Consider the following 19,568-nt stretch of genomic DNA (forward strand, 5'->3'; position numbering starts at 1 on the left):
ATAATTTAAGAACAGTGCAGAAACGTTGAAGATTGGTGTGAGGCAGAGCTGACGCTGTCAGCGTATATGCAGAAACTAACACAGTGTTTTTGGACGATGTCACCTAGTGACAGCATGTAGATGAGAAATATGAGGCACTGAGGATGGATCCTTGGAAGATACCAAGTATGAGGACGTTGGAGTGCAATGGCTGAAATTTCTGAAGAAAGGTCCTAACCTGAAACGTCAGCTTTCCTGTTCCGCAGTCAGTGCCTGGCCGATTGTGTTCCACCAGCTCCACACCGTGTTATCTCTGACTCCAACATCAGCAGTTCTTATTATCTCCTCCTGGAAATGGGACAGGGGTTTACAAGGTCCATTGGATCAAAGGTTACTTTTTTTCGAAGGATTGGTGGCGATGATGGAGTTAAACGTGAGTCGGACCAGAAGAGAGAGAATCAGTAACCAAATCATTAAGAGAGAGGAGTTGGGTGGTCCGCAGTTTAGTGAGAATAGAGTCAAGGGTTTAGATGAGCTTTGGATATGATGAAAGAAAGAAAATCAGAGAAAGATGCAGGAAATGACGAACATCGGAGGCACTGTGGCCTGGTGGAAGGGAGGGTTAGGGTTAGGAGATGGAAAATTGCAGTGTTCACAAAAATAACACACCATGTAAATATCCAGACAGTGGGCAGTGCTTTAAAAGTTATGGGTTCTGATTACAAGTCAGTTGATAGTGTCACACTTCTGAGAAACCATTGAGATGCAGTCACTGCGGCTCTATGCTCAAGGTTAGATGGAGACAGGGGTCAGGGAAAACCCGTCAATTGGAACATATTCATGTCACATACATAAAAATCTGACAAATTGTTGAACACTTCACTAATTCATCTCATTTTTTATCCAATGTTTTACCATCCACAACTGGATTTGAGGTTATTAACACCCATGAAACTCATCGAAGTGTGTCTTGATCAAAGAATCCCTATGGTGTGGAAACAGGCCATTCAAACAATTGAGTTCAGCCCAAGCCTCCAAAGAGCATTTCACCCAGACCCAACCCTTCACCATATCCCTGAATTTGCAATGGCCAATCCACCTAACTGCACATTTTTGGGCTGTCGGGGGAAACCCACACAGACATTTGCCCTCAAGTATGATCAAACCCATGTACCTGACGCCGTGACACAGTGTTGTAACCATTGAGCCACTGTGCTTCGGTGCTGCACAGTGCAGAAAAGCTCAATCACTGTCCAGCTTGTGAATGTTCTGGTGTCTCAGTTGGTTGGATAGACATGTGAATCCCTTCCCATACACTGAGCATGTTAACATCTCTCGCCAGCTTGAACTCATTGACGTTCAGTGAATTGAGATGATTGCCTGAACCCAGAGCCACAGCGACTGCATCTCAAAGGTCTCTCAAAAGTGTGACAACATTGAATCCCATAACCCCATAATCAGAACCTCATAATTTTTAAAGCACTTCCCTCTGTCTGGATATTTACATTGTCAGTTATTCGAGTGAACGTTGCAATTTTCCAAAATATGGAATGACTTAATGAATTTCTTCCCACAGTCAGAGCAGGTGAATAGTCTCTCCCCAGTGTAACCTGGCTCGTGTATGATCAGGCACGATGAGGTGTGAAATCCCTTCCCTCACTCAGGGCAAATGAATCACTTCTGCTCCTGAATGCACTGGTGTCGAGCAAAGTAAATGGATTTGCTGAACTTGGTCAAGCAGTAAGAGCACCTGAGTCAGTGAGAACAGAGAAATAGGACAGCAGCTCCAAGGAACTTTGATACCACTTTCCACAATCTGAGCAATTAAAAGGCTTCACAGGTGTGGTGACTGAGTGAATCCCTCGCCACATTTTGTAGAGCCTCCCCAATATGAAATCGTTCAACCCAAATATTGAGAAGTTCCTAAGCAGAAAATAAGGTATTGTGCATTCAGCTTGCATTGTGATGCATTAAAACAGAGAAAACAAGATGCGTTGAAATGGCAGGCATCAGAAGGGTTGAGCTCTTATTTAGGAACAGTGCAATATGTTGTGCAAAACAATCAGCCAATCCTCGTTTGGTCTTGCCAGTGTAAAGGAGACTTCATTGCGAGCAGCAAATGGAGTGGCCCGAAATGCAAGGAATGCACATAAACCAAAGCTTCACCTGGAAAGTGTTGGGCAATGGACAGAGAGGAACCGGCAGTGCTTGGGCTTGTGCGATAGGGTGGTGAAGGAGTGTCAGCATGATGGAGAGTGGGACAGGATGTCATAAAGAGAATGCGCCATCTGGAATGCTGACAGAAAATGGAAGTGTAGATCTGAGACGTAAAGGTATAGAGCCAAACAGGCCAAGCAGCATCGGAGGAGCTGAGAAACTGACGTTTTGGGTCAAGACCCTTCTTCAGAAATGGGGGATGGGAAGGGGATTCTGAAATAAGTCGGGAGAGAGCAGGAGGTGGATAGAAGATGGATAAAGGAGAAGGTAGATGGAGAGTAAACAGACAGGTCAAAGAGGCAGAGTTGGATCCAATAAAGGTGAGTGTAGGTGTGGAGTGAGGGAGGTGACATGTTGGTCCAGGGAGGATGGGCAGGTCGAGGGGGTGGAATGAGGCTAGGAGGTAGGAGATGGGGGTGAGGCATGAGGGGGGGAAGTGGATAGGTGGGAGGCCAGGTTAGGGAGGTGGGTAAGAGCTGGGTTGGTTTTGAGATGTTGTTGGGGGAGGGGACATTTTGAAGCATGTGAAGTCCACATTGCTACCATTGGGCTGCAGAGTTCCCAAGCTAAAAAAGATACTGTTCCTGTAACCTTCGGATGGCATCGTTTTGGCACTACAGGAGGCCCAGGATGGACAATGTCATCCGAGGAATGGGATGGGGAGCTGAAATGGCTCGTGACTGGGAGGTGCAGTTGTTTGATGCAAACCAAGCATAGGTATTCCGCAAAGTGGTGCCCAAGCCTCCGCTGATGTTGCTGTAGATCTGTTCAGTGGCGACATGCTGCTGGCGATGGAGGAAATGGCAGACAATTATCCTTTGGTCCTTCAGAGGCAAGACCTGATCAGGGATGGTCAGGATGGCTTTGGGTTTTTTGAAGAGGTAACCAACCAAGCGAGATGAAGGCAACACTATAGACATGATCTACATGGACTTCAGCAAGGTCTTCAATAAGATATCGCAAGACAGACTGGTTAGTAAGGTTAGACCACATGAGATCCAGAACGAGCTAGAGAATTGAATACAAAATTGGCTTGACTGTAGGAGGAAGCGGGTGGTGGAAGGGTTGTCTTTCGGGCTGGAGGCCTGTGACCAGTAATATGCTGCTAGGATTGGTGCTGTCTCCATTGTTGATTGTCATTTATGCAAACAATGTGGATGAGAATAAAGGAGGCATGGTTTGTAAGTTTGGAGGTGGCACTAAAATTGATGGTATAGTGGACAGTTATTAAGGTTACCTCAGATCACAAAGGCATCTCGATCAGCTGGACCAGGAGACCAAAGAATGGCAGATGATGTTTGATTCAGATAAATATGGGAAGTGGCATTTTTGGTAAGGCAAACCAGGGTAGTACTTACATTTAATGATCAGACCCTGCAAAGTGTGGTCAACCAGAGATGCCTAGCAGTACAAGTAAATAGTTCCTTGAAAGTGGCATCGCAGGTAGACAGAGTGGTTAAGAGGGCATTTGGCACATTTGCCTCCATTGGTCAGAGCATTGAGCAGAGGAGTTGGGACATCATGTTGCAGCTCTACAAGATAAGGCCACGTTTGAGTTACTGCACACAATTCTGATCACTCGTCTATCGGTAGGGTGTTATTAAAGAGGAAAGGGTACAAAAAGGCTTTATGATGTTGTTACCAAGACTGGAAGGTTTAAGGAGAGGCTGGATGGGCTGGAAATTCTTTCTCTGCAGCTGATGGGTGACAGTAAAGAGATTTATAAAATGATGACGAGCACAGAGAAGGTGAATAGCCAATGTCTTTTCCCTCGGGCCAGGGAGTCCAAAACAAGAGGGCTGATGTTGAAGCTGAGAGAGGAAAGATTTAATGGGGATCTGAGGGGCATTTTTTTCTCATAGAGTGTGGTGCTCATATAGAATGAACAGATGGAGGAAGTGGTAGAGGCGATAACAATTACAGCATTTAAAAGACGGCTACATGGATAGGGAAGATTTAGAGGGACAACGGGAAAATGGGACCAGTTTATTACGGGAAACCTGGCCGGTTTGGATGAGTTGGGCTGAAGAGCCTGTTTCCCTGCTGTATGCGTCTATGTCCCTTTGATTACAGAGACAGGTCGGGTGGAAAGTGAGGACAAAGGGAACGCTGGCCTCATTCTGGGAAGAAGGGGAAGGGGCAAGAAAGCAGTGTGTAAAATGCGCCCCACGTAGCTAACTATGCCATCAACGATGGGTGTTGAGGTTGTGCAGGTGGAATCTTTACTGAGAAAAAGGGAGAACACAAAGTCAGGAAAAACTATTCTGTCTGCACAGTGCTGCTGAGTTTCTGCAGAATTTTCTCTTTTTATTTCTGATTTCCAGCATCTGCGGTATTTTGACTTTGTTTGAGTGAAAACCTTTTGAATCGGGTTGTGCAGCATTTCTGCCAAAAAAGCGACAGGCAATAGCCATCTACAGCAAAAGACGATCGAACCATTTCCCGTGTCACTCAGTGGAATTGCCGTTGTGGAGTACACCATTATCAACATGGTGGCAGGACGGTGGCTCAGTGGTTAGCACTGCAACCTCACAGACCCAGGGACCCGGGTTCGATTCCAGCCTCGGGCAACTATCTGTGTGGAGTTTGCACATTCTCCCCACATCTGCGTGGGTTTCCTCTGGGTGCTCTGGTGTCCTCCCACAATCCAAAGATGTGCAGACAGGTCGATTGGCCATGTTAAATTGCCTGTAGTGTTCAGGGGTGTGCGGGTGAGAGGGGGATGGGTTTGGGTGGGATGCTTCAAAGGGCGGTGTGGGCTTTTGGGCCGAAGGGCCTGTTTCCATACTGTAGGGAATCTAATCTAATGTCATCTCAAATGTTAAATAGTGTGTCAGAATCTGGGAATGACACGGAGCATATTTGTTCTCCTGACTTGCCAAAGTCTTCCACCATTTAAAAGGTTTCAATCAGGAGTGCCCTGGTTGGGGGCAACTCAAATGATATTCAAGTGACTTGAATTCTAAGGACCAGATAGCCCACTTGACCAGAAAGCCATCCAACATGGACACATAGCAGCAGTCAGCACTACGTATCATGTACACTGCACTAACCCACCAAGTTCTTGAGACAGTAACTTCTAAACTAATAACCTCAAACCCCAGGAGGGCAAAGCAGAAGATTTATGTCAGCACCACCACATACAAGTTCTCCACCAAGACATGCACCATCCTCATTTGGGACGATTGAAGCATCTCTTTTCAGTAGCCACGTCAAAATCTTGATACCCCCTTCCTTATGGGCATGAGCAATTAATACAAATCCAACCAGCGAAACCTACTTGGCATGACCCAATTCAATACGGATTTATAAGAGACAGGAAGATGGCAAGAGAATGCATTGAAAAGCAAATCAGTCATAATATATCAGTGGAGCAGACTGAATGGGCCGAGTTGTCTAGTTCTGCTCCTATTCCTTCTGACCTTATTGTCTAATAAGTATTGAAACCCTGTTCAGAGACCACACAGGCATAACGGGTCGATTGCCTTCATTCTATGCGACAAAAGTTCTTTGATTCATTTTGAGTCGGCAAAAATAGCTCTCCACAATTTAATTGAAACGAGGTTTCCCAATTCAGCACTTCGTTCAAATCGTAACATTTTCTGGGGCAAAAAAAATAGAAAACTACATGACAATGGCCTGAGGAATTTGATGGAAATGTTTGAACTGGATATGATCAGAGATTGGGGGTTTAATGTGCATGGCAATAGGTTAGTGCCACGTTGTATCACTGGAAATGCAGTCAAGTGAATTTGTCCTCGATGTTGTGTCCAGTTGGATCACTGCTTAGCACTCTAGTTTATCATTCACTGTGAATTTCAAGATGAAAACTCGAAATGTAGTCATAAATTGTGTTGATAGCATTTAGAGAAGCTGTTTTGTCATCCACGTGAGCAGTCAAAGTGCAGTAATCTCCGAACTGATTCAGAGAGCTGCTACTTTCTGTAATATCATTCTCACTTCTTGATGCTGAAATGTCCTCAAAAGCAAGTCCCCTGTTCAGAAAGTTCCAGCACTCAAAATGCTTAAAAAATCATATTCCTCAAGACCTCAACAAGTGAAAATATTGTCCCTGCATCTACATTGTCAAAATTTTATTCAGGTGAAAGAAAGATTTCTTTTATCATACTTCTCAAAGATCACAACTTGAAAGAAAGAAAGCCCTGATTCACAAATTTCAGTTCATATGATCCTCCTGCTATCACGGAGATAAAAGCTTCACTCCCACAGTGGATATGATGCCATTTTTGTGGTCAGGAAAGCAATACTGTACAATACTGTACAAACTGGTCTATCACTGACTCCTCCCTTCCCTTCCTCGACATTTCTGTTTCCATTTCTGGGAATAGACTGGCCACTAATATCCATTACAAACCCACCGACTCCCACAGCTACCTGGGCCATACATCCTCACAGCCCAATTCCTGTAAAAACTCCGTCTCATTTTCTCAGTTCCTCGGTCCCCATTGGCATATATTCAGATGAGGCCAGCTTCGACAACGGAGCCACCGAAATGTCCACATTCTTCCTCAACTGAGGATTCCCCAGCTCCGTTTTCGACAGAGCCCTCAATCAGGTCTGACCCAAGTCCCACACTTCCTGCCTCTATTCTTCACTTCCCTCCCTCAAGAGCAATAGGGCTCCCTTCATTGTCATCTACCATCCCACCAGCATTCACATCCAAAAGATCATCACGCGCAATTTCTGCCACCTCCAGTGAGATGCCACCACCACACGCATATTCCCCTCCCCTCCCTTGTCTGCCTTCCGCAGGGACCATTCCCCTCCAGGACAGCCTGATCCACACTTCCTTCACCCCCAACACCTCCCCACAGCCCTACAGTACCTTTCCCTATAACCAGCGAAGGTATAACACCTGCCCATTTACCTCCTCCCTCCCCAGTACCCAAGGGCCCTAACATACCTTCCAGGTAAAGCAACATTTCACCTGCACTTCCAAGAATCTCGTCGACTGCATTCGCTGCTCACAAGCTGGTCTCCTCTATCTTGAGGAAACAAAGCGGAGACTTGGCAACCGCTTCGCAGAACATTTACATTCTGCTCGCAAAAAAGACGCTGAACTACCTCTTGCCTGCCACTTCGATGCACCACCCTGCTCTCAGGCCAACATCTCTGTCTCTGGCTTGCTACAGTGTTCCAGTGAAGCCCAACACAAGCTGGAGGAACAGCACATCATTTTCTGCTTGGGGGCCCTGCAGCCCTCCCGACTCAATATCGAGTTCAATAATTTTAGGGCCTAAACTCTCGCATGTCCCAGCCCCCCACCCAATATCAGGCCTTGTTACCACATAGCCTGCCATTACACACACCCTGTTGTTAGTCACTAACAGTGCCCATTAACTATTATTCACCCTCCCAGCCTGATCATGAACGACTCCTTTTTCTGTCCGACTGTCTTTCTCTCTCTTTGGGCTCTATCTTATTGTTTACTCCCAATGCAAACCAACTCCCAATTTTCTGCATGTAAACCGATGTTTTCCGAGCCATCATCAGATCTGAGGAAGGGCCACTGGACTGGAAACATTAACTCTGTTTTGTCCTCCACAGATGCTGGCAGGCCTGCTGTGTTTTTCCAGCAACATTGTATTTGTTACTGAACCAACTACTCCGGGTGTGTGCTACAAATGGGGCGGCATGGTGGCTCAGTGCTTCGCACTGCAGCCTCACAGCACCAGGGACCTGGGTTCAATTACAGCCTCAGCAACTTTCTGTGTGGAGTATGCACAATCTCGCCATGTCTGTGTGGTTTTCCTACAGGTGCTCCAGTTTCCTCCCACCGTCCCAAGGTGCGCAGGTTCGGTGGATTGGCCATGCTAAATTGCCCATATTGTTCAGGGATGTGTAGATTAGGTGGGTGAGAGGGGGGTGGTTCTGGGTGGGCTGCTCAGAGGATTGGTGTGGACTTGTTGAGCTGAAGGGCTTGTTCACTCAGTGTGGGGAGTCTGTGATCGATCTTAAATGGGAAGTGCTTCTGATCAATGTTTCAAGGTAGTTTATACTTTCTAAAGTTGTCATGTGAAATAAGGTTTTAAAGGGAGAATAGCGTGAAAGCAGTCTGCGGGTAACATGAGATGGAACAGAATATGCAGCAGTGTACATTACTTTTCATGTTAATTAATGCTACTTTTCACTTTTCAAATATTTTAATAGACTTTATTGGATATTCGGTTGCAATTTTAATTCAGTTCTGAATTCAGCCTGGGTCGCCAGTGTAAATTTTTAAAAAATGGAAGAAGGAGCTTACTAGCCGAGCCATAAATCCAATTTCTTGGACGATAAGTGTAGAATAGCTGACTTTGGAACCTGGAGTACAGGTAATGTTTGCGAGTTGGGCAAATGGGATCCAAAATAAATAACAAATGTAATAGGATGATATTAGCTGAGATGGTGAAGAGTAAATCAATTAACTTTCACTGCTTCACCATCTCTGGGTCATCTATATTCATACTGTTGCTCCGAGACCAGACATTCCTGTAAGATTTATCGATCATTAGAGTATGTTTGGCAATGAGCAGTAAAATCAGAATAAATGGAAGTAGAGGTGTTAAAATGAATGCAACTCAGTATGGCTCATGTAGGCGATGTATAAACAATTAGTTTTACGCTGCAGAACCAGGGTATGTTGTTAATCATGGAGGTAGCATCCTATTCAGAAAAATACAACAAGGCATTTTTTCCTGCACAGGCCAAAGTGAAGACGATTTCTATAATAAACGGACCCATCTTCGCAGTGCAATTTCGGATGAAGGGCCGAGTGTTGAAACGTCAGCTTTCCTGCTCCTCTGATGCTGCTTGGCCGGCTGTGATCATCCAGCTCTGTGCCTTGTTATCCCACTTTTCTGTCAAGTGCTTTCACTCTCCTCTCGAATTCAGCTCTTTTGTCAATGTTTGAACCAAGGCTGCAATGAGATCAGGAGCCGAGCAGCCCTGACAGAGCCCAAACTGGGCGTCATTGAGCAGGGTGTTGCTGAGCAGGTACTGCTTGGATCGCACTGTTGATGAGATATTCCATTGCAGACGATCAACTGTAGACAGATTGGCCAGTAATTGGTCAGATTGGATTTGTCCTGCTTATTGTGTACTGAACATCGCTGAGCAATTTTCCAAATTGTCGGTGAGATGCCGCTGTTGCGTCTGTACCTAACAGCTTGGCTCGAGGCGCAACAGATTCTGGAGCACAAGACCTTCATTACAATTAGTGGAATATTGTCAGGGTCCATAGATTTTGCCTCCAACCGTAACCTTCAAGCACTTTGCGCAACCTGAAGTTGAAGAAGGTGTTACATCAAGGTTGTTTCTTTGCACAACTGACTTTAGATGTTGCGCACTAGCGCCTTGTTGCAAACGAGTTTGCATGAGTTGTTGAGAAACAAATCACACTAAAATTCTGTTGATGGACAGATTCACAGGCGCATCAGCGTTATAGTAGGCGAGCCAGCCTGTTTCTGCATTCAACGTGAACAGCTGTTTGGTAACTCCAATACACTAGCAGAGGCTAGTTGTATTATTGCTGGACTATTAATTCAGAGACGCGGGTTCGGACACTGGAACTTGGTTTTTTTTAAAAGCAAGGCGAAAATTAAGAGTCTGACGATGACTGTAAATGCATTCTCGATTGTTGGCGAAAAAAAATCATCTGATTCACGACTGTCCTTCAGGAACAGAAACGGCCATCCTTCCTCGATCTCGCCTACATCACTCAATAATATCTGGAAATCTGTCGATCTCGCCAGCAAAAATACACAATAATTGAGTTTCCACAGCTGGGGTAAATTCCATATGCAGTGGCAAAGCCTTAACATGAGATCTTTGGCGACATTAAGCTGCTGTCTGCCTGAACGAGATACAAATCAGAAGAGACTACTCATAACACTGCGTGATGAATTTTCGAGCAGGAAAAAGTATACTTTGCAGAAAACGGCTCATGTTTGAATGCTCACGTGGACTTGTCACAAAATATTTATGAAATTACAGACTGAAATTGACAAGAGAACAATGAAATTTAAAAGATTTTCCACAAGCATCAGTCCAGTACTGCGTTCCAACATAAATGGTTTCAGAATAAAAAAAACATGCAATATATTTACATCTGTCCAAAAAAAAATGCAGTCAATGACTGAATAATCATTGTTCTTTGTCTGCTTCTAGAAACTTAAGGATTGCAATTTAGAAATTTGAAAAGGATACTGAAGAAAACATTTCACAAATCTTCAGCAGAAATAGTTCTGGTGTTTGATGCTATGATGCAAAAACAAGGCTAACGTAATGTTGGCCTTCATAATAGATGGATAGCATACAAGCACAGAGATGTCTTTCTGGTTTTGTGCAGAGCCTTGGTGAGACCTTGGCTATGCACGGAGCGCAACGAATGTTTACCAGGCTGATTTTGGCAGGACTGACCTGCAAAGAGGAAGTGAGTTGGTTATAACTATACTTAATGGAGCTGAGAATATTAAGGGGGAATCATTTAGAAGCTTAGAGCATTCTCACAGGAGTGGGCAGGGTTAACACAGAAATGGCATTCTGCATGACCAGGGAGTGCAGAACCAGGGCAAGCTCGAAGAGCTGAATGATCTATTCCTGCTCCTATTTTCTCTGGTTCTATGGTGAGTGACCACTGGATGAGGGGGCCACATCGTGCCTGCTCTGTGGTTACATGTACTGAGGCAGAATTTGGCTGCATTTTCCATGAAGGGATGATTTTCTAATCACGACCAGCAGTGAAAATCAATGCTTTGGTCTTATCTCAATCTCCAGGCAGTCACCGTTTCTACAATGAAATGTTAGTGGGACGGCTGTGGTTTCAGTGTACTTCACGATTAGACGGCAAAGGGAAATATTTCATCCATCAAAACATAAACATCAGCTGGCAACAGCTGCACACTTCTGTTTGTTACAAGCACACTTCAGTAAAATTTACCGAGTGAATGAACTCCACCGGAGCGTGGAGGGCGGTATAAATATCACCAATTTTACACTGAAATTCTGAACGGAGATCAGACTGTCTGATAGAAATGCACGTAGCACTAGAAGGTTTGCTGTTGGCCATTTACGACCACGTCATTGCAGCTATCGGAGTTCCTGGTAAGTTACTGTGCCTAGTTCGTGACTGCTCGAATGATGGGTAAACTGCAGCCAATGAGACATTTCATTAGAACCGCTTCTGCACGTTTCAGGTACCCAGTCTCCGATTCAACATCTCCTCATTAGTGCCCCCCCCCCCCCGCCACCCCCCCACCCCCGACTTACCAACATACTGGATTTTGTTTAGGTGCGTTTTTTTTACCATCAAACTTTCATGCCTTCGGTACTACAACCTCATAATCTCTCCCACTTCTAGCATTTTGACAAAATTTGGAGGGATTAATCCGTAATTTCTCCCAAGTTATTATGTTTGCTTCAAAATCTAAATCCCAAGGTTTCATCATATTGCACCTGTAATTTGACAATTAGCAGTATTCTGTCTCCCGAGACGTGAACAATTTCATTGTTCCAATTCGATGATTCTACAGTTTAGACCTCAGCAGATAAATGTAGTAGAGATGCACCAAAGGCCCGCTTCCTGTGTGAATCGGCACAATGTTACCATGGCGTCAAATCAGTTCTGTTCTGGCATTGACTATGTTCTTATGGGTAAATTAATGAAAACTTTACTGTTGTGCAAAATGGTTCTGAGTGGACACTGAAATTTGAGTACTCACATCACTTTGCGAATTACGCCTTCCATGAGTCGCTTCAACTGTGAATAAGTTGTCCTATTCTTCACAGAGTGCAATTGCAGATTTGTTGTGGCACTGCCAACTGCAGGAGAAGAAACACCATGAATTAAATTGATAAACTGCTGATGCTGGAGTGAGAGTTATCACAGTGTGGAGCTGGAGGAACACAGCAGGCCAGGCAGCATCAGAAGAGCAGGAATCACAGCCCAAAACATCAGCTTTCTTGCTCCTCTGCTGCTGCCTGGCCTGCTGGGTTCCTCCAGCTCCACACTGTGTTATGAATTAAATTGAGATATGTTGACCATAGAATAATGTCTGACTGACTTTAAGTCAAGCAAATGTTAAAAGAGACAGTATATGACACCGAGATAATGGCCAAATCTATTTTTTAATCAGCCTGCTTGTCCGCACTTGATTGCATTTCAGTCCAGTGATTCAGTGGTTAGCACTGCTGCCTCACAGTGCCAGGGACCCAGGTTCAATTCCAACCTCAGTTGTCCGTCTGCGTGCAGTTTGTACGTTCTCCATCTGTCTGCGTCTGTTTGCTCTGGCTTCCTCCCACAGCCCAAAGATGTACAGGTTAGGTGTCCATAAAATTTTCCATATTGATCAGGGTGGTGTAGATTAGATGGGTTATAGGGGAATGTGTCTTGCAGAATGTTCTAGGGGTCGTGTGGACTTGCTGACCCAAGGAGCCTGTTTCCACACTGCAGGCGTTCTTTGATTTCTGTGCCCACCTTATCTTGAGACGGAACTTGAATCCAACCTTTCCCACCCAAGATAACGAAACAACCACTGCAAGAAAGACCTCAATTGCCAGACGCTCAAAACAACATAATGCACCAAGAGGATGGCAATGCTTTCCGTAGGAATCGTGATGAAATTAAGCAGCATTTTTTAAAAATGTGTATTTTACAATATGATCCGAGGTTTGTGGTAAAAAATATACCCTGGTTCTGTAACTTAAAAGATATATTTTTCACGTCATTTGCACGGGCTGCACATGATTCCGACAGAAGCATTGTCATCGTTATGTTTTGATGCATCACTGGTTATGTACCAGGGTTTCTGTTCCCAGAATCTATTACTCAAGCCTTAAGCGTGGTTCTCCACAATTCCATTCGCTGTTGATAAAGGTTCTTTAATGACTGATTTCTGTTTTTTTCCTTTCTCTCGCCACCCAGAAATGCTTAGCCATCATCGATACGAATTTTGGTCACGTTATGGACAGTGTGGAGGGCTGTTCTAGGGCAAAAAGGGACATTGATAGGATGCGGAGCTGGACTGAGAAGTGGCAGATGGATTTTAACCCTGAAAAGTGTGAGGCAATTCATTTTGGAAGGACAAACTTGAAAACAGAATACAAGGTTAATGGAAAGATTCCTGGCAGTGTGGATGAGCAGGGAGATCTTGGGGTTCACGTTCACAGTTCCCTGAGTGCTGCCACACAGGTGGATAGAATTGTCAAGAAGGCGTATGGTGTGTTAGCTTTCATTGACAAAGGGATTGAGTTCAATTGCCCTGAAGTTGTGCTCCAGATCTACGAAAGCCTGGTCCGGCCACATCTGGAGTATTGTGCCCAGTTCTGGTCACCTCATTACAGGAAAGATTTGGAAGCTTTGGAAAAGGTGCAAAGGAGGTTTACCAGGATGTTGACTGGAATGGAGGGAAGGTCGTGCGAGGAAAGGTTGAGACAGCTGGGGCTTTTCTCTTTAGAACAATGAAGGATAAGAGGCGACTTGGTAGATGTGTACAAAATGATCAGAGGTATAGATAGAATAGGCAGCAACAGACATTTTCCTCGGGTGGAGGTAGCTCGTACGAGGGGGCATAGTTTCAAAGTGAGTGGAGGGAGAAAAAGGGGAGACGTCAGAGCTAGGTTTTTTACTCAGAGAGTAGTAGGGGCGCAGAATGCATTGCCGCAGAGGGTAATGGATTCGATCTCATTGGTGGCGTTTAACTGGCTATTGGATAGCCATATGCATGATAGAAGAAGGTAGGGGTGGAGGTTAGATAGACATTAGATTTAGGGTAAAATTTCGGCACAACAACTTGGGCCGAAGGGCCTGTACTGTGCAGTACTGTTCCATGTTCTATATTCCATCTTCGTCACATTCTCCACATTGAGTTAAATCCTACAAATCGTAGCATTGCCCATAACTTCTGTCCACATACTGTTGCTTCCAATGTCCACTCAACAGTGAAGTTAATTGCTAATCCAGACAGTGCAGCACCTCTCATTTGACTTCATTGCAAAAGCACTTTTCGCTGTCAGCACCTCGCCGTCTGCTGTTGTAGTCTGTCCACTCGACACCTACCAATCCCAATTTATTGTTCGGTGCTGTGGCTCACATTTACAACTGAGCTCTACCTGACATGTCCTTACCAGCTCGAAGGTAAAAAGACATTGTCATTTTGCACTCATCTTGATCTGAATATTTTTTGAGCATCTTCACTGCTGAAATTTCCAATAATGAATCATTTTACAATAGTTTGGTGCATGCAATCACTTTGGAGGTGCAGCCGGACATATTCAATTTGCATGTTGATTTACTTGCTTATTGTCGGTTATCCTGTGTTTAGTTATTCGATACCTTTTTTTTGCAACGTTCTGCAATGCTCCCAAGTCAGCTTTGTCTTCTTCGCTGTGAGAAGTCATTGATTTTGCATTATACTGACATTTACTTGGTGTACTTTCTCACCTGGAAGCCACTTTCTCATCTGGATCAGTAATTTTAGATAGCCTATGCATAATTTACACTTGAGTTTTACGACATGAAACCTTCAAATTCACAAGGATTCCATTAAATAAAAGTGACTTCTTTTGGGGGCAAAATCTGTAATATCCATCTGCTCTCTCTCTCTCTCTCTCTCTCTCTCTGTGTGTGTGTGTGTGTGTGTGTGTGTGTGTGTGTGTGTGTGTGTGTGTGTGTGTGTGTGTGTGTGTGTGTGTGTGTGTGTGTGTGTGTGTGTATGTGTGTCTATTACAGCTAACCTCGCCGTTATTGTGATCCAGTCTCCAAAAAGGTGCGGTATTTCAGAATTTATCTCTTATTACCTAGTGTCAATGGAGGTGTCAGATCTGCTGGTCATTGTGACAGCTGTCATATTAAACCGCATTGCTGGGATTTACTTCCCGTCTAGTTTTCTCTCCCTCACACCAGTGTGCATTGTGCGTTCTGCGTTAAATTATGGATTTATTGATAGCTCTGCCTGGATAACAGTCGCTTTCACTGTTGATCGATTTGTAGCCATTTCTTGCCAGACGCTCAAAATAACATGTTGCACCAAGAGGACGGAAATGCGTTCTGTAGGAATCGTGATCACATTAGGCTGTGTAAAAAATATATTTGTGTATTTTACATATGAACCAAGGTACGTGGTAGAAAATATACCCTGGTTCTGTAACCTAAAAGATATATTTTTCACGTCAGTTGCATGGGCTGCTTATGACTGGGTTTGTTCAATTGTTCAATTTGTTCAATCCACTTGTCTCCCATTCATTCTGATTTTACTGCTCAATGCTCTGACCGTCAGGTACATTCTAGTGGCTAATAGAGCCCGCAGGAGACTCCGGACCCAGAACAATGGAAAGTATCAGAGTGATGCAGAGATGGAGAAGCGGAGAAAGTCAATCATTTTGCTATCTGCTATTTCAGGCAGTTTCATTCTGTTCAATGCACTCTACTTCATAACAATCCTGTACGTCCGCATCGGGAATCTTACTTATGCCTCGGATTCCGACTTTAACAATCTCTCTTTTGTTCTCAATGAAAATGCATTTATGCATCAGTTTTTGAGTTCCTGCGTCAACACATTTATATATGCTGGAACTCTGAATAAGTTCAGAGCCGAGTTAAAGAACGGGGTAGAGTATCCATGGAGACTTTTTCCTCAACTTAAATTCAAGTTTTGAAAGCAGGAAGGAGAGAGATAACATAGTGCTATTCTCAATACACTCGTAATCCAGCATTTCAGCCTAATATTAAGAAACAGGCCCTTTGACCCAACAAGTCCACACCGACCCTCAGAGTTTCTCACCCAGACCTATTCCTCTATAACCCACCTAATCTACACATCTGAACACCATGGGCAATTCAGCATAGGCGATCCACCTGGCGAGTTCATCAGTTGATGCCTGGCTATTCTGTCAAACTGGTCTTCACTGTATTATATAAATGCGACAAATTAGTTTTCAGTTCGACAAGCCCCTCATTACGAGGGAGTCGCAGTCGCCAATTTGACACTATTACCTTAGCTATCGGGTTCTTGTCGCATTGATTTCATGTCCCACCTACTCCAGAGGTCATCGGCTTAGACATAGATCCCCACCTACTCCAGATGCGTACAGTAAGATTTATAAACAGGTTGATTGGAAAATAAGAGATAACAAGGTGTGGAGCTGGATGAACACAGCAGGCCAAGCAGCATCGTAGGAGCAGGAAGGCTGACGTTTCGTGCCAAGACACTTCATCGGAAAATCTGATTTTCTGAAAATGGGTCTAGGCCCGAAACATCAGCTTTCCTGCTCCTCTGATGCTGCTCGGCCTGCTGTGTTCATCCAGCTCTGCACCTTGCTGTCTGTGAATGTATGTTGCCTGTTTATGCCGAAATGTGAGTGCGCATCTCGTTACTTTGTCAGTGCGCTTGACACAGTCAAAGTATTCTTCTGACGCAGTCCTCTTTCATTTTCTCCACCCTCTCATTATGTTGTTTCAGATCTCCTCATTGAAAAGAGGGGAACGTGAAAGCTTGGATTTCTGTCAAAATTAAACCATCAAAAGTTATACGAAGTATCACTGAATTAGCAATTGCTAACCTTCGCTGGAGCAGTAAACAACATTGTCACGGCCAGTCAGGAATGGGGATGTGTTCCGTGCTTCGGTTAATAGAGTTGTTTGTATCTCTGTATATAAAATAAAGAACAAAGTGTCCTAACCCTCTCCTTGGCAGTAAGTGGATTCATTCAAAGACATTGTGAAACGTCAGGAAGCCCTCAGCGAACCTATAGAAGATTTAAAGGAGCTCGTGTTTCTTTTTTGATTTGCTATGATTTTAAGTTTTGTTGCCTGTCATTTGTGTGTGTGTGTGGAACGTGGGACAAGAGATGATTTAACTGTAAAACATATCACAACTCAACGCACCTTTATCTGTATCTGGATCAAGCAAAGCGATTTGGCTGCACAGATTCCACAGGTGCCACCTTCTCGAGATCGGCCCTCTCTTTGAAGTGTGGTGACCCTCTGGTTAAATCACCACTAGTGTTCTCTCTCTAATGAGAGATATTTCTCAGGTGAGAGGAGAAAATTCAAAGGAACTCTTTTTTACCAGAAGGTGATTCGTACATGGATTGAGCTGCCAGAGGAAGTTGCAGATGAAGATAAATTTGCAACATTTGAAAAACATTTGGACAGGTACAGGAACAACGAAGGTTGAGCTGGTTGTGGGCCAAATGAAGACAAGTGGGACTCGTCTAATTTGGGAAACATTTTCGGCATGGACAAGTTGCACTGAAGGGTCTGTTTCTGTGCTGTGCGATTCTTTGAGAGATGGTCCACTCGGTCTACAATGATTTGAACTTTTTTTAAAAATATAACCTATATGTTTTCCTTTCCCTGAATCTGCATTTTTCTCCAATTTGATGCATACTTTCGTGACTACAGTCCCATGACATGTCTTTACCTTCAAAACACCTTTAAAGGTCCTGAGGTAGTTAATAAACGATATTTGTGCATAGGTTGGTCTGTAAGTTATTGGAAATAAAACGAGAGATGTAATTGTGAAATGTATTCGCATCTTTCAGCCTCTACCTATGTCTAAGTGTGAGGTCTCTGTTTCACTCTGCAGCCTGTCAGCCTGGAAGTCTTATCAACTTTGTTTTCCTCTGATGCTGATTGTTTACTTCTGATTGAATGTGATCTGGGATAAAACCTCTGGTAACTATAATAAAATCAGGATTGTTTCCAATTTGCTCCTTGCTGCGATATTTCCAACAAGCAATCATGATGGTGCAAGGGATGAACATACCTCAAAATAATGAAAAAAACAAACTGAAATAAATTACTAACTGGAATGGGTTCTTTTCACTGGTAGACAAAGTGTTTATATTTTGAGCTGATTCTTTTGATTCTGATGCTTTTGGGCAGAATAGATATTGAGAAATCTTCTGTCGAAAACCAGAGAGCAAAGATTTCACATCATTTACAAAGAAGACCTAAGAGGTAACTTTTCCATGCAAAAATGTGTTTTATGTCTGGAATGATCTGGCAGAGATAAAGGCTGGTACAGTTACAATATTTACAGGGCATCTAGGTCGATATATGAATAAGAAGGATTTAGAGGGCCATGGGCCAAATGCTGGCAAATAGGACTAGATTAGTTCAGGATATCTGTTCGGCATGGACAAGTTGGATCAAAGAGTATGTTACTGCTCTGTAGAACTCTATGACTCTATGATCTCTTGTAGATGTACGTTATTAAAATTTGTAAACCTAAAGTGTATAATCTATGAATAAAAGGGAGTCTCACAATGTCCTGTATAACTGAAGATTGACCTCCGTGCTCCTGCATACATCGAACTTTGTAATAATGCATAAAATTCTCTGAGCTTTGCTGACTACTTGCTGTACTTACATGCCAGCCTGCTGTGATCCATGCACTCAGACACCAGATCCCTCTGCATCTGAGAGTTACAGGCCTCTCGTCATTTATTTAATGCGCAGCTTTTTTTAAAAAAACTTATTACTGTCAAAATGATCAATTTGTCTGCTCATTGATCACTCACTAAAATGCGTGTAAGGTATTTGACTCACTGGCCTGTAGTTTCCTGCTTTTGGCCTCCCACTTTGTGGATAAATAAGTTAAATAAGCTTTTTTCCAATAGAAAAAAATCTTGCCCAAATCTAATCTGTTGACGAAAATTAAAGCCAATGCGTTAACTACCTCACTCGCTATTTCTGTCACAATCCTAGAATGAAATCTCTCAGGACCTGCCGGCTTGTCAACTTGCTGTTCCAACAATTTACTCAAAATTACTTCTAATTCATTGTAATTTACCTGATTTCCTCCCTCCCTCCCTTCTAATTCCTGGCTTGAGTTTATTGACAAGATGCTACACGCATTGTTTACAAAGAAACCAACATAAAATATCTGTACAATTCTTCTGCCATCTCCTTAACCTCCATAATTACTTTCCCAGGTTTGTTTTTCCAAGACCAACACCTACTTTGTTAATTCGTCTCTATTAAAAAAAAATCCGAAGAATCAATTCCTGTCTATTTTAACATTTTTGCACTAAATTTCTTTTGCTCAGTAATTTTCTCTCCTGATTAATCTTTCAATAATTCTTTGCTTTTTTTGGAAGGATATAGGGTCCTCAGTGGTTTGCAGAGGAAATTTCCCAAAATGTTCCAGAAAACCTGAAGTGAATTTAGTTACTACGGATGGTTTAGAGAAGCTCGGGTTGAGAGAACATTTGATCAAGTTGTGCAGGATTTTAACATTTTTAGATAAGGTAGGCAATTAAAAAGCTGCTTCTAACTCACAGTATAAATACATATTCCATACAATGTTTAGCAAAAGCAGTTTAAGATTTGGGAAATGAGGTAGATGGTCAAACGTTTTTGATAAACC

This window comes from Stegostoma tigrinum, chromosome 43, assembly GCF_030684315.1.
Source record: "Stegostoma tigrinum isolate sSteTig4 chromosome 43, sSteTig4.hap1, whole genome shotgun sequence".
In the NCBI taxonomy this organism is placed as follows: domain Eukaryota; kingdom Metazoa; phylum Chordata; class Chondrichthyes; order Orectolobiformes; family Stegostomatidae; genus Stegostoma; species Stegostoma tigrinum.